The sequence below is a fragment of the Mirounga leonina genome, unplaced genomic scaffold (assembly GCF_011800145.1).
Source record: "Mirounga leonina isolate KUSES-001 unplaced genomic scaffold, KU_Mleo_1.0 Mir_454, whole genome shotgun sequence".
Classification (NCBI taxonomy): domain Eukaryota; kingdom Metazoa; phylum Chordata; class Mammalia; order Carnivora; family Phocidae; genus Mirounga; species Mirounga leonina.
In genome coordinates, this window is record NW_023270763.1 from 15,749,899 (window position 1) to 15,762,142 (window position 12,244).

A 12,244-nucleotide genomic window follows, 5' to 3' on the forward strand; every position below is an offset into this window, starting at 1 on the left:
TATGAGCCATTCAAACTGGCTTCCATGTCTTTTTGACATATCCTTATCATTTTTTGAGCATTTTACTTTTGGGTACAGAAAAACATCCTTTCAAGGTACATTTTGTGCTTTTTTGCCTCACAGCTGGAATTAGCCATTTCTCCAACGATCCCTGGTTCCTTCTAATGGTCAAATACTGAGTGGCTCTGCTTCTAACTAGAGGATCTGCAGGGTTGCAGTGTCTCATGCTCTGTTCTCTTGGTCAAATACTGAGTGTTATGTCTAGTTCCTTTTAATGGAGAATGGCATTTAAAAACTAAGATATGGGCACTAGGTATGTTCAATGCTACTGGGATATTATCGCTTCTAGGCCCCTCAGTGGTTGTATCTGGGAAATAGAGATATGTATGTAATGATGTATGTATACATGAACACACACACACAACACCACAATCATTTCTACACATAGCTATATGTATTAAGACCCATGAGTTCACACTGATACCTCTAATTCTAATCCAACGTGGCAGAGTTCATTCTATCCTCTTCTCTTTTCATGCTAACTCATGCCTCTGCACAAAAGAAGCCTACCAGTTCAGTGTTCACAGTTGCTTTGCTTTTAGCCTCTGGGGTAAGAGTCCCAACTATTTAGCTTTAAAGGTTAACTCCTTTTCCTGTTTCCTTCAGTGTGGCCATGTCAGTAATTTGAAATACAGTTTGGTTCATTTGTTTTTGCTAGCATTCAATTTTAGGCCCTCCTCCCATTCTCCCTCCTTTTCCTCAACAACCAACAACCCCCAACCCTTTCATCTGTCTTTTTTTCACCCATTCTCATTCAAGCCCTATTGGCAACCAATCTCAGACTAAATTTCAACCTTCTGGTGTTCCTTTTTGCTCAAATGAGCAAATACATGTATATATATGCTTTTATTTCCTCTTCTTTCTTTTTTTTTTTTTTTTAAAGATTTTATTTATTTATTTGAGAGAGAGAATGAGAGAGAGCACATGAGAGGGGGGAGGGTCAGAGGGAGAAGCAGACTCCCTGCAGAGCAGGGAGCCCAATGCGGGACTCGATCCCGGGACTCCAGGATCATGACCTGAGCTGAAGGCAGTCGCTTAACCAACTGAGCCACCCAGGCGCCCCTCCTCTTCTTTCTTACGCAAAAAAAATAGTGTACTACAGATACTCTTTCACATTTTTGCTTTTTTCACTGAACAGTTACACATTTAATTAATCTATTAAACATTTTAGCTGTTTTCTACTCTTGCTATTATAAATAATGTTACAATGAATTATCTTGTATGTATATTATTTTGTAACTGTGAACAAGTCTATCTGAAGAATCAATTTCCCAAAGATATCCAGTAAAAGAATCTATGGATCTGGAATTCTGATATATATTGTTAAACTGATCTCTTATAAGGGTTCTATTAATTTACATCTTATAACAATATATTGTTACAGGATGTAAACTACCCCAAAATTTAGTAGCTCAAAACAACAACCACCATTTATTTTGCTCACAAAATCCGGAACACAGGCAGGACTCAGTGGGGCTAGCTTATCTTTGTCCCATTTGGTTTCAGCTGGGGTGGCTCAACTTTGGGCCATAAGATTCAATTTTAAGATGGCTTGCTCATATGGTTGACAAGTTGGTGCTGGCTGTCAGATGGGTGCTCAGTCAGGGGCCTCAGTCTCTTTCCATATGGGCCTTTGAACAGCCTGCTTTGGCTTCTTCATGACATGGTAGTTGGATCCTGAGTATAAAATTCACAAGAGAATCACCTTTTATGATCCACCCTCAGTGGTCACATCACTCACTTCTCCTATAGTCACAAGCCTGCCCAGATCCAAGGGGAAGAGACAGTCCCTCACCTCTTGATGAAGTTTTAAAGTTACATTATAAGAGGAGCCTGTGGGATGGGAGAAATTATGCCATTTTTGGAAAATACTCTCTGCCACAGTCTACCTTCCAGAATATAAAAACTCAGGGGTGCCTGGGTGGCTCAGTTACTCTTGATCTCAGCTCAGTTCTTGATCTCAGGGTTGTGAGTTCAAGCCCTACATTGGGCTCCACTCTGGATATGAGCTTACTTTTTTTTTTTTTTAAAGATTTTATTTATTTATTTGAGAGAGAGAGAGCGAGTACATGAGAGGGGGGAGGGTCAGAGGGAGAAGCAGACTCCCTGCCAAGCAGGGAGCCCGATGCGGGACTCGATCCAGGGACTCCAGGATCATGACCTGAGCCGAAGGCAGTCGCTTAACCAACTGAGCCACCCAGACGCCCTGGATATGAGCTTACTTAAAAAAAAAAAAAATTCACATCCTTCCCACATACAAAAAGCACCCATCTTCTTCCCCAAGACCCCCAAGTTTCATTCCATATCCTGGCTTGAAGTCCAGGATCTCGTCATCTAAATTAGGTCCACATACAGATCAGGATCTTAGAGTGTAGATCCTCAGGTATGGTTCCTTGAATGCTTTCTATATCATGACTGGTGAAATAAAGAAGTAGTTATTTGGCCCCATCCTCAAACCCCCCCCCCCATTTACAAGGTGGGAAAGGCACAGAAATAACCACTGGAGACACCCCCACTCAAGAAAACAGCAGTTTGTCGAAATTCTAAAATGCAGCTGAACTGTGCACATGTTGAGAGGTGTGAACGAGAAACTTTAATTTCCAAACCCAGTAACTCCTAGTTTCTTTATATTTAACAGTTCTTTTTTTAGCCTATGCTTTTTCTTTTACATTTTGCTTTAGGTATCCAGAACCCTAAAACAGTTGGGGCTTTCAATTTTCTACTTGAAAATCTCCTTAGATAGATCATTGAGCTTGTAAGTATATTTTCTATTTTCCTTGTTATAAAGGTGATAATGTTGCCCAATATTTCTTCTTTGAAGGTTTCCTTTTACCCAGCTCATAACAACATTTTCTTTACTAGCTTTTAAGCTCTGACAAAGGTCCTTTAGGCTTCCACTAACTCTCCTTGAAGCCCTTTATGATTTCACTGTCTTTTCCTTTCAATCCTCTGTTGCTCAATTAGCTCTGTTAAAAAGCCAATGCCATATGTTCTAGGTCTCTGTTTTGACAGTACCCCATTCCAGGTACCAAAATCTGTAACAGTTATCTATTGATAGACAGATAATCTATCTATCAATGGGGTGTGTAATAAACCAAATAATAGGGGATTAAAACAGCAATTATCATGTTTTGCTTACAAATCTGCAATTTGGGCAGGACTCAGCTGTGAGCATTAGTTCCTCTCCAGGTGGGCTTCTTCATATATATATGGAATATGACTCAACTATCAAAAAGAATGAAAACTTGGGATGCCTGTGTGGCTCAGTTAAGTGTCTGCCTTCAGCTCAGGTCATGATCCCAGAGTCCTGGGATCAAGTCCCACATCGGGCTTGCCCAGCCGTGAGCCTGCTTCTCCCTCCGCCAGCCACTCCCTCTGCTTGTGCTCATCGCTGCCAAATAAATAAATAAAATCTTTAAAAAAAGAAAAAAAGAATGAAATCTTACCACTTGCAATGATGTGGATGGAGCTAGAGTATATTATGCTAAGTGAAATAAGTCAGTCAGAGAAAGACAAATACTATATGATCTCACTCATATGTGGAATTCAAGAAAGAAAACAGATGAACCTATGGGAAAGGGGGAAAGAAAAAAAGAAGAGAGGGAAACAAGCCATAAGAGACACTTTGAGTAGAGAACAAACTAGGGTTGATGGGGAGAGGTTGGTGGAAGATGGGCTAAATGGGAGATGGGTATTAAGGAGGACACTTTTTATGATGAGCACTAGTAATGTATGTAAAGTGATGAATCACTGAATTCTATTCCAGAAACCAATATTGCACTGTATGGTAACTACCTAAAATTTAAATAAAAGAAACTGCAAATTAAATAATTAATTAAATCAAAACATGGGGATGTAATGTATAGCAGGGGGACTATAGTCAATAATACTGTATTGCAGATTTGAAAGTTGCTAAGAAAGTAAATCTTAAAAGTTTTCATCAGAGAAAAAGTGTGGTCACTTTGTATGGTGACAGATGGTAATAGACTTAATATGGTTACCATTTTTCAATGTATACAAATGTGGAATCATTATGTTGTACACCTGAAGCTAACAATCTATCTCAATTATACTTCAATAAGAAATGGGAGACAAACCATGGGAGAATTTCTTTATAACCTTCACTGAGGAAAGACTTTATTACTGGGAATCCAGAAGCCATAAAAGAAACGATTGATGGGTTCAACTCCTTAAAAATATCCAAAAAATCTGCATGACAAAAGAAACTATAAGCAAAATAAAAAGACATTGTCAAATGAAGAAAAATATTTTGCCACTCAAATTAACTGTGGGCTAATCTTTGAAATATACAAAACACTCCTCTAAATCAATAAGAGAAAAGGAGTCCAATTAAAAAGTTGACAACATAAAAGGACAATTCACAGAAAAGAAAATTCATATCTCAAACACAAGTAATATGTTCATCTATACTCATAACAGAAGAAATTTAAATTAAAACTAGAGAAAGCTTGATATTTTATCACTAATCCACAAGCTTAGTAACATAGTCTCTTCACAAAGCTTTTGGGGAAACAGGCACTCTCTTATACTGCTGGTATGAGTGTGTGACAAGTTGCATTTTCAGAAAAATGGCCAAAACATCTCCCATCAGAAACACTTTCTTTACAATATGACTTTGATACACATTGTATCAAGAGACATTGAGGCCTGGGACGCCTGGGTGGCTCAGTTGGTTAAGCGTCTGCCTTCGGCTCAGGTCATGATCCCAGGGTCCTGGGATCGAGTCCCGCATCGGGCTCCCTGCTCCGCGGGGAGCCTGCTTCTCCCTCTGCCTCTGTCTCTCTGTCTCTCATGAGACTCCCATGGTTTGTCTCCCTCTCTGATTTCTTCCCATTCAGTTTTCCCTCCCTTCCCCTGTGGTCCTTCCCGCTATTTCTTATGTTCCACATATGAGTGAAATCATATGGTAATTGTCTTTCTCTGTTTGACTTATTTCACTTAGCATAATCCCCTCTAGTTCCATCCATGTCGATGCAAATGGTGGGTATTCATCCTTTCTGATGGCTGAGTAATATTCCATTGTATATATGAACCACATCTTCTTTTAGCATAGACATTTTAACAATATTTGTTCTTCCAATCCATAGCATGGAATGTTTTTCAATTTGTGTCTTCCTCAATATTCATAAGTGTTCCAGTTTTCAGAGTACAGACCTTTTACCTCTTTAGTTAGGTTTATTCCTAAGTATCTATGGTTTTTGGTTCGATTGTAAATGGGATCAGTTGCTTGATTTCTCTTTCTGCTGCTTCACTGTTGGTGTATAGAAATACAACTGACTTCTGTGCATTGATTTTATATCCTGCCACTTTACTGAATTCTTGTATCAGTTCTAGCACTTTTTTGGTGGAGCCTTTTGGGTTTTCTACATAGAGGATCATGTTGTCTGCGAAAAGTAAAAGTTTGGCTTCTTCTTGGTTGATTTGGATGCCTTTTATTTCTTTTTGTTGTCTTATTGCTGAGGTTAGGACTTCCAGTACTATCTTGAACAACAGTGGTGAGAGTGGACATTTCTGTTGTATTCCTGACCTTAGGGGAAAAGCTCTCAGTTTTCCCCCATTGAGGATGGTATTTGCTATGGGTCTTTTGTATATGGCTTTTATGATGTTGAGGTATGTTCCTTCTACCCCTACTTTCTTGAAGGTTTTTAATCAAGAAAGAATGCTGTATTTTGTCAAATGCTTTTTCTGCATTTATTGAGGGGATCATATGGTTCTTATCCTTTCTTTTATTAATGTGGTGTATCAAACTGATTGATTTGCAGATGTTGAACCATCCCTGAAGCCCAGGGATAAATCCCACTTGGTGGTGGTGAATAATTCTTTTAATGTATGGTTGGATCCTTTTGCTAGTATCTTGTTGAGAATTTTTGTATCCATGCTCATCAGGGATATTGGTCTGTAATTCTCTTTTTAGTGAGGTCTTTGTCTGGTTTTGGAATCAAGGTAATGCTGGACTCATAGAATGAGCTTGGAAGTTTTCCTTCCATTTGTATTTTGTGGAACAGCTTCAGAGAATAGGTATTAATTATTCTTTAAATGTTTGGTAGAATTCCCCTGGGAAGCCGTCTGGCCCTGAACTCTTGTTTGTTGGGAGATTTTTGATTACTGCTTCAATTTCCTTGCTGGTTATGGGTCTGTTCAGGTTTTCTATATCTTCTTGTTTCACTAGTAGTTTATGAGTTTCTAGGAATTCATCCATTTCTTTCTGATTGCCCCATTTGTTGGCATATAATTTTTCATATTATTCTCTTACAATTGTTTGTATTTCTGCCATGTTGGTTATGATCTCTCCTCTCTCATTTGTGATTTTATTTATTTGGGTCCTTCTCTTTTCTTTTTGATAAGTGTGGCTAGGGGTGTATCAATTTTGTTAATTCTTTCAAAGAATCAGCTCCTAGTTTCATTGATCTGTTCTACTCTCTTTTTTTATTTCTATATTATTTATTTCTGCTCTAATCTTAATTTTCCCTTCTCCTGCTGGATTTAGGCTTTATTTGCTATATTTTCTCCAGCTCCTTTAAGTGTAAGGTTAGGTTGTGTATTTGAGACTTTTCTTGTTTCTTGAGAAGGGCCTGGATTTCTATATACTTCCCTCTCAGGACTGCCTTTGCTACATCCCAAAGGCTTTGGACTGTTGTTTCTTCATTTTCATTTGTTTCCATGTATTTTTTAAATTTCTTCTTTAATTTCTTGGTTAACCCATTCATTCTTAAGTAGGATGTTCTTTGACCTCCATGTATTTGTGGTCTTTCCAAATTTTTTTTGTGGTTGACTTCAAGTTTCATAGCATTGTGGTCTGAAAATATGCCTGGTATGATCTCAACCTTTTTGTATGGGTTGAGGCCTGATTTGTGACCCAGTATGTGATCTATTCTGGAGAATGTTCCATATGCATGCAAAAAGAATGTATATTCTGCTGCTTTAGGATGAAATGCTCTGAATATGTCTGTTAAGTCCATTTGGTCCAGTGTGTTATTCAAAGCCGTTGTTTCTTTGTTGATCTTCTGCTTAGATGATCTGTCCATTGCTGTGAAGGGGGTGTTAAAGTCCCCTATTATTGTATTATTATCAATGAGTTTCTTTAAGCTTGTTATTGATTTATATATTTGGCTGCTTCCAAGTTGAGTGCATAAATATTTACAGTGGTTAGATCTTGTTGGATGTACCCCTTTGTTATGATATAGTGCCTTCTGCATCTCTTATTACAGTATTTGGTTTAAAATCTAGTTTGTCTGATACAAGGATTACTACTCCAGCTTTCTTTTGATGTCCATTAGGGTGACAGATGGTTCTCTACTCCTTCACTTTCAATGTGGAGGTGACTTTGGGTCTAAAATGAGTCTCTTGTAAGCAGCATAGTGATGGGTCTTTTTTTTTTTTTAATCCTTTTTGAATCCCTATGTCTTTTGATTGGAGCATTTAGTCCATCTATATTCAGAGTAATTATTGATAGATATGAATTTGGTGCCACTGTATTACCCGTAAAAGTCACCGTTCTTGTAGATTTCTCTTTCCTTCTAGTCTTTGTTGCTTTTGGTCTCTCTCTTGTGCTCAAAGGGTCCCCTTTAGTATTTCTTGCAGAGCTGGTTTAGCATTCTTGAACAACTTTAGTTTTTGCTTGTCTTGGAAACTCTATCTATCCTTCTATTCTGAATAGATTAACTTTGCAGGATAAAGTATTCTTGGCTGTATATTTTTCCCATTTAGCACGTTGAATATATCATGCCACTTCTTTCTGGACTGCCAAGTTTCTGTGGACAGGTCTGCTGTTAACCTTATGTGGCTACCCATGTAGTTTAAGGACCTTTTGTCTCCAGCTGTCTCGGAATTCTCATTATCTTTGTATTTTGCAAGCTTCACCATGTCTTGGTGTGGACCTGTTTTTGTTGATTTTTGAGGGGAGTTCTCTGTGCCTCTTGGACTTGAATACCTGTTTCCTTCCCCAGATTAGGGAAGTCCTCAGCTGTAATTTGTTCAAATAAACCTTCTGCCCCCTTTTCCTGCTCTTCTTTTGGAACTCCTATGATACAGATATTATTGTGCTTTGTGGAATTGCTGTGTTCCCTAAATCTACTTTAGTGATCTAATAGTTTCCTTTCCCTCTTTTTTTCAGCTTCAGTATTTTCCATAATTTTATCTTCTATATCACCTACTGATCCTCTGCTTCCATCCTCATTGTGGTTACATCCAGTCAGTTTTGCATGTCAGTTATTTATAGCATTTCTTATTTTGGCCTGACTAGTTTTTAGGTCTTTTATCTCTTCTGCCAGGGTTTCTCTGGTGTCTTCTATGCTTCTTTCAAGCCCAGGTAGTATTCTTGACTGTTGCTCTAAATTCTTGTTCATCTATATTGCTTATTTCTGTTTTGAGCAAATCCCTGGCTGTGATTTCTTCTTGATCTTTCTTTCAGGGAGAATTCCTCCATCTTGTTATTATGTGTAGGTTTCTGGGGGTTTTTTTGTGTTATGAAAGCTTGTTATGTTTCCTGCTCCTGAGAGTAATACTGTATTAAGAAGGGGTCATACACTGTCCACAACCTGGTGCTTCAGTAAGTGTTTCTGGTGTATGCTGTGTGCATTCTGATGTTGTGTTTTGGCTGCTCTTTCCCTCAGGTGAGTCTTCTACACAGTTCCTCCTTGCTTGCAGTAGCGTGTGGTGTGGTTTGATTTGTTTGTTAAGATAAACCTGGTTAAAAAAAAGACCTCATCCAAGAAAGGAGAAAAGGAAAAGGAACATAAACGAAACAAAGAAAAACCTATAAGCCTAGAGAGGAGCCGAACCCTGACGCCTGCCACCCATAGCCACCAGGTGTCACCGCCACGTCCCCAGAGCGGGAGGGTGGAGCGGCTGCAGACTGGGAGCAGCATGAGGATGCTGGGGCGCCGCTCAGCACCCCTGGGCTCAGTCCCCGTGGGCACCGGCCCCCAGGACCGATGAGGAACGCCCCGCTCTATGGCCCCTGGGGCCTGCACATCGGGAACAGAGCGACCCGCGTACCCAGCCACATTAGTCAACCTCCACCACCTCAATCAGATCATGACTGTCAAAAAGCAGAGTGTCTGTTTGATATGAGGACAGCGGGAACTTCGGGCGACCCTGGCTCTCTGGATGAGACCACCTATGAAAGACTGGCGGAGAAGACACTGGATTCCTTAGCAGAGTTTTTCAAAGACCTCGCAGACAAACCTTACACATTGGAAGACTATGATGTCTCCTTTGGGAGTGGTGTTTTAACAGTTAAACTGGGTGGAGATCTAGGAACCTACCTGATCAACAAGCAGACCCCAAACAAGCAGACCTGGTTAACTTCACCCTTCAGTGGGCCCAAGCACTACGACTGGATGGGGAAGAACTGGGTGTATGCACACAAAGGCATGTCCCTCCACCAGCTGCTGGCCACGGAGCTGACTAAAGCCTTGAAAACCAAACTGGACTTACCTTCTCTGGCCTATTCCAGATAAGGTGCTTGATGCCCAGCCCAATCCCAAAGACATGAACAGCTCTGAAGCCCAGACCCCGGCTCCGTCCTGCAGCTGAAGTGTCTGGTCTGTTCCATTCCCACTTTTGAGGACAGCTGCATGGCGTGTAAGGAAGGGCTCTGTGAAACGAGCGTGTTGCCTCCCACCCTCCCCCAAGTTCAGATTTGTAATTTCCATAGTGTTTTTGGATTTATTGTCTGATTTCCTCCCTCACAGGAGATCCCTTCTCTTTTATAAAAATGTCCCTATACTCATACATTTATATATATATACCTTACAACAAAGAAAAATAAGAAGGAAAAATTCAGGAGGAGAAATGACTTGATTTCACTCTTGGTCCTTTGAAGGACTTAACTGCACAAAACCACGTGAAGAGGGCTGGCCGACCTCCCCTTTCTGTCCCCAGATGAGACTCATTAAATAATGAGTTGTCTATAAACAAACAAACAGAAAAACAACTATAAGCCTGATGAAGCCAACAATCTAAAACTATAAGTCTAATCCCCAACAAAAAATAAAGATAAAAAATAAAATAAAATACTATATAAAAAATTAATTTAAAAGAAAGAAAGAAAGAAAGAAAGCAAGCCTGGTCCTATTTCTACCAGAACTGATGCTGATGCGTTGGAGCACTCTACGATCATCAGACCTGGTACATTCAGGGGTGCCTGTGTTGGTCTTCTGAGGGAGAGGCCAGCTGTGCTGGGTCACAGTTAGACCTGCCCTTGGAAAGATGCCCCTGCAGGGAGCAGGGGATGGGGTTTGGTGTAAGGGACTCCAGCCTCCACTGGAGGTGCTGTTTCTCTCTGAAGTCTGACAGTGCTGGTCGGCAGGGAGGGTGAAGATGGTGCCTCCCTGTCTGTCTGCGGAGGGGGAAACTTGGGGCTGCCGCTGTTCAGGAGGCCCTCACAGAAAAGGGAACAAGCGCCTGTGTTCTAGGCTTTGGTCAGATTACTGCCCTCAACTTGTCTGTGCCCAGCTGTTGGCATGCCCGGTTCACAATTCTCCTGTTTTATCTCTGGCTGGTGGTTGGGATTCAGAACTTCAAATCTTAAAGGGCCTGGCAAGGCTCTGACCTGCTCCCCTCCCCTGGAGGAGAGCCTCACAGTGCACCTGGCACTGTTCTGTCCCAGAAAAGCAGTTGCATGACGTATGCACAGTGGCTGGAGTCTATTGTGATGCACAGAGAAAAGCTGTGACCAGGTCTGCCCATGCCTCTCTGTCCCTGCTGCTGAACGGCTGCTCACTGGCTCCCTGTGCGCCCTTTGTCCTTAGAGAGGCAAAATACCCTCTTCCAAATGTACTCCAGGAAGGGGAGTGATCTCTTCCAGTGCGACCCAGGGGATCCCCTCACCATGGTGTATTGTACGAACACTACATGCTGCTCTCTCTCGCACTCTCTCCCTCTCTTCCTGACTTTGCTCCACAAAAAGGGTTCCCTCACCTTCGTGGCATCACAGCTTTTCTCTCCCCCAATTCATGACTCTGAACCTCGCATCTCCCATGTTTGCTCCCTCCAATTGTGCAGATTGTTTTCTTAAACCTCAGACTGATTTCCTAGGTGTTCAAAATGATTTGATCTAGCTGTGTTCAACGGACGAGGCAAGCTCAGGGTCCCCCTACTACTCCACCATCTTAACTTCTCTCAGACTGCATTCCTTTTTATGGCCAAATAGTATTCCATTGTTATACACACACACACACACACACACACACACTGCATCTTCTTTATCCATTCATCCACTGAGGGACATTTAGGTTGATTCCATATCTTGGCTATTATAAACAATGCTATAAAGAACATAGGGGGGGCATATATCTTTTTGAATTTGTGTTTTTGTTTTCTTCATATAGATACCCAGAAGTGGAATTGCTGGATTGTATGGTAGTTCTATTTAAAAAAAAATTTTTTTTAAGATTTTATTTATTTGATAGAGAGAGACACAGCGAGAGAGGGAACACAAGCAGGAGGAGTGGGAGAGGGAGAAGCAGGCTTCCTGCCGAGCAGGGAGCCCGATGCGGGGCTCGATCCCAGGACTCTGGGATCATGACCTGAGCCGAAGGCAGACGCTTAATGACTGAGCCACCCAGGTGCCCCCTATTTTTAATTTTTTGAGCAACCTCCATACTGTTTTCCACAGTGGCTGCACTAATGTAGTTTCACCAACAACTCTACAGCCTTGCCAACTCTTGTTAATTTTTATCTTTTTGATAACAGTCATTCTGACAGGTGTGAGGTAATATCTCACTGTGGTTTTGGCTTGCATTTCCCTAATGATTAGTGATGTTGAGCATCTTTTCATTGGTCTGTATGTCTTCTTTGGAAAAAATGTCTATTCAGATCCTCTGCTCATTTTTTAAATCGGATTGTTTGGGTTTTTTTGTTACTGACCTATATGAGTTCTCTGTATGTTCTGGGTATTAACCTCTTATCTGATATGTGATTGCAAATATCTTCTCCCACTCAGTAGGTTCCTTTTTTATTTTGTTGATGGTTTCTTTCCCTGTGCAGAAGCCTTTTGGTTTGGTGGAGTCCCATTTGTTTATTTTTGCTTTTGTAGCCATTGCTTCTGGAGTCAGATCCCAAAAAATATCACTAAGACGGATGCCAAGGAGCTTACCACCTTTGTTTTCTTCTAGGAGTTTTATGGTGTCTGGTCTTACATCTTTCATTTTTTTCTTAT

The 12,244-nt window shown here is 40.8% G+C and overlaps 1 protein-coding gene and 1 pseudogene across 4 annotated transcripts in view; one reads left to right on the forward strand and one right to left on the reverse strand.

Annotated features, from left to right (window-relative positions):
- MRPS17 (mitochondrial ribosomal protein S17) overlaps positions 1 to 12,244 on the reverse strand; it is a 97,817-nt gene that overhangs the window by 68,737 nt on the left and 16,836 nt on the right. The gene's annotated exons all lie outside the window — the stretch shown is intronic.
- LOC117999223 lies at positions 8,586 to 9,542 on the forward strand (annotated as a pseudogene).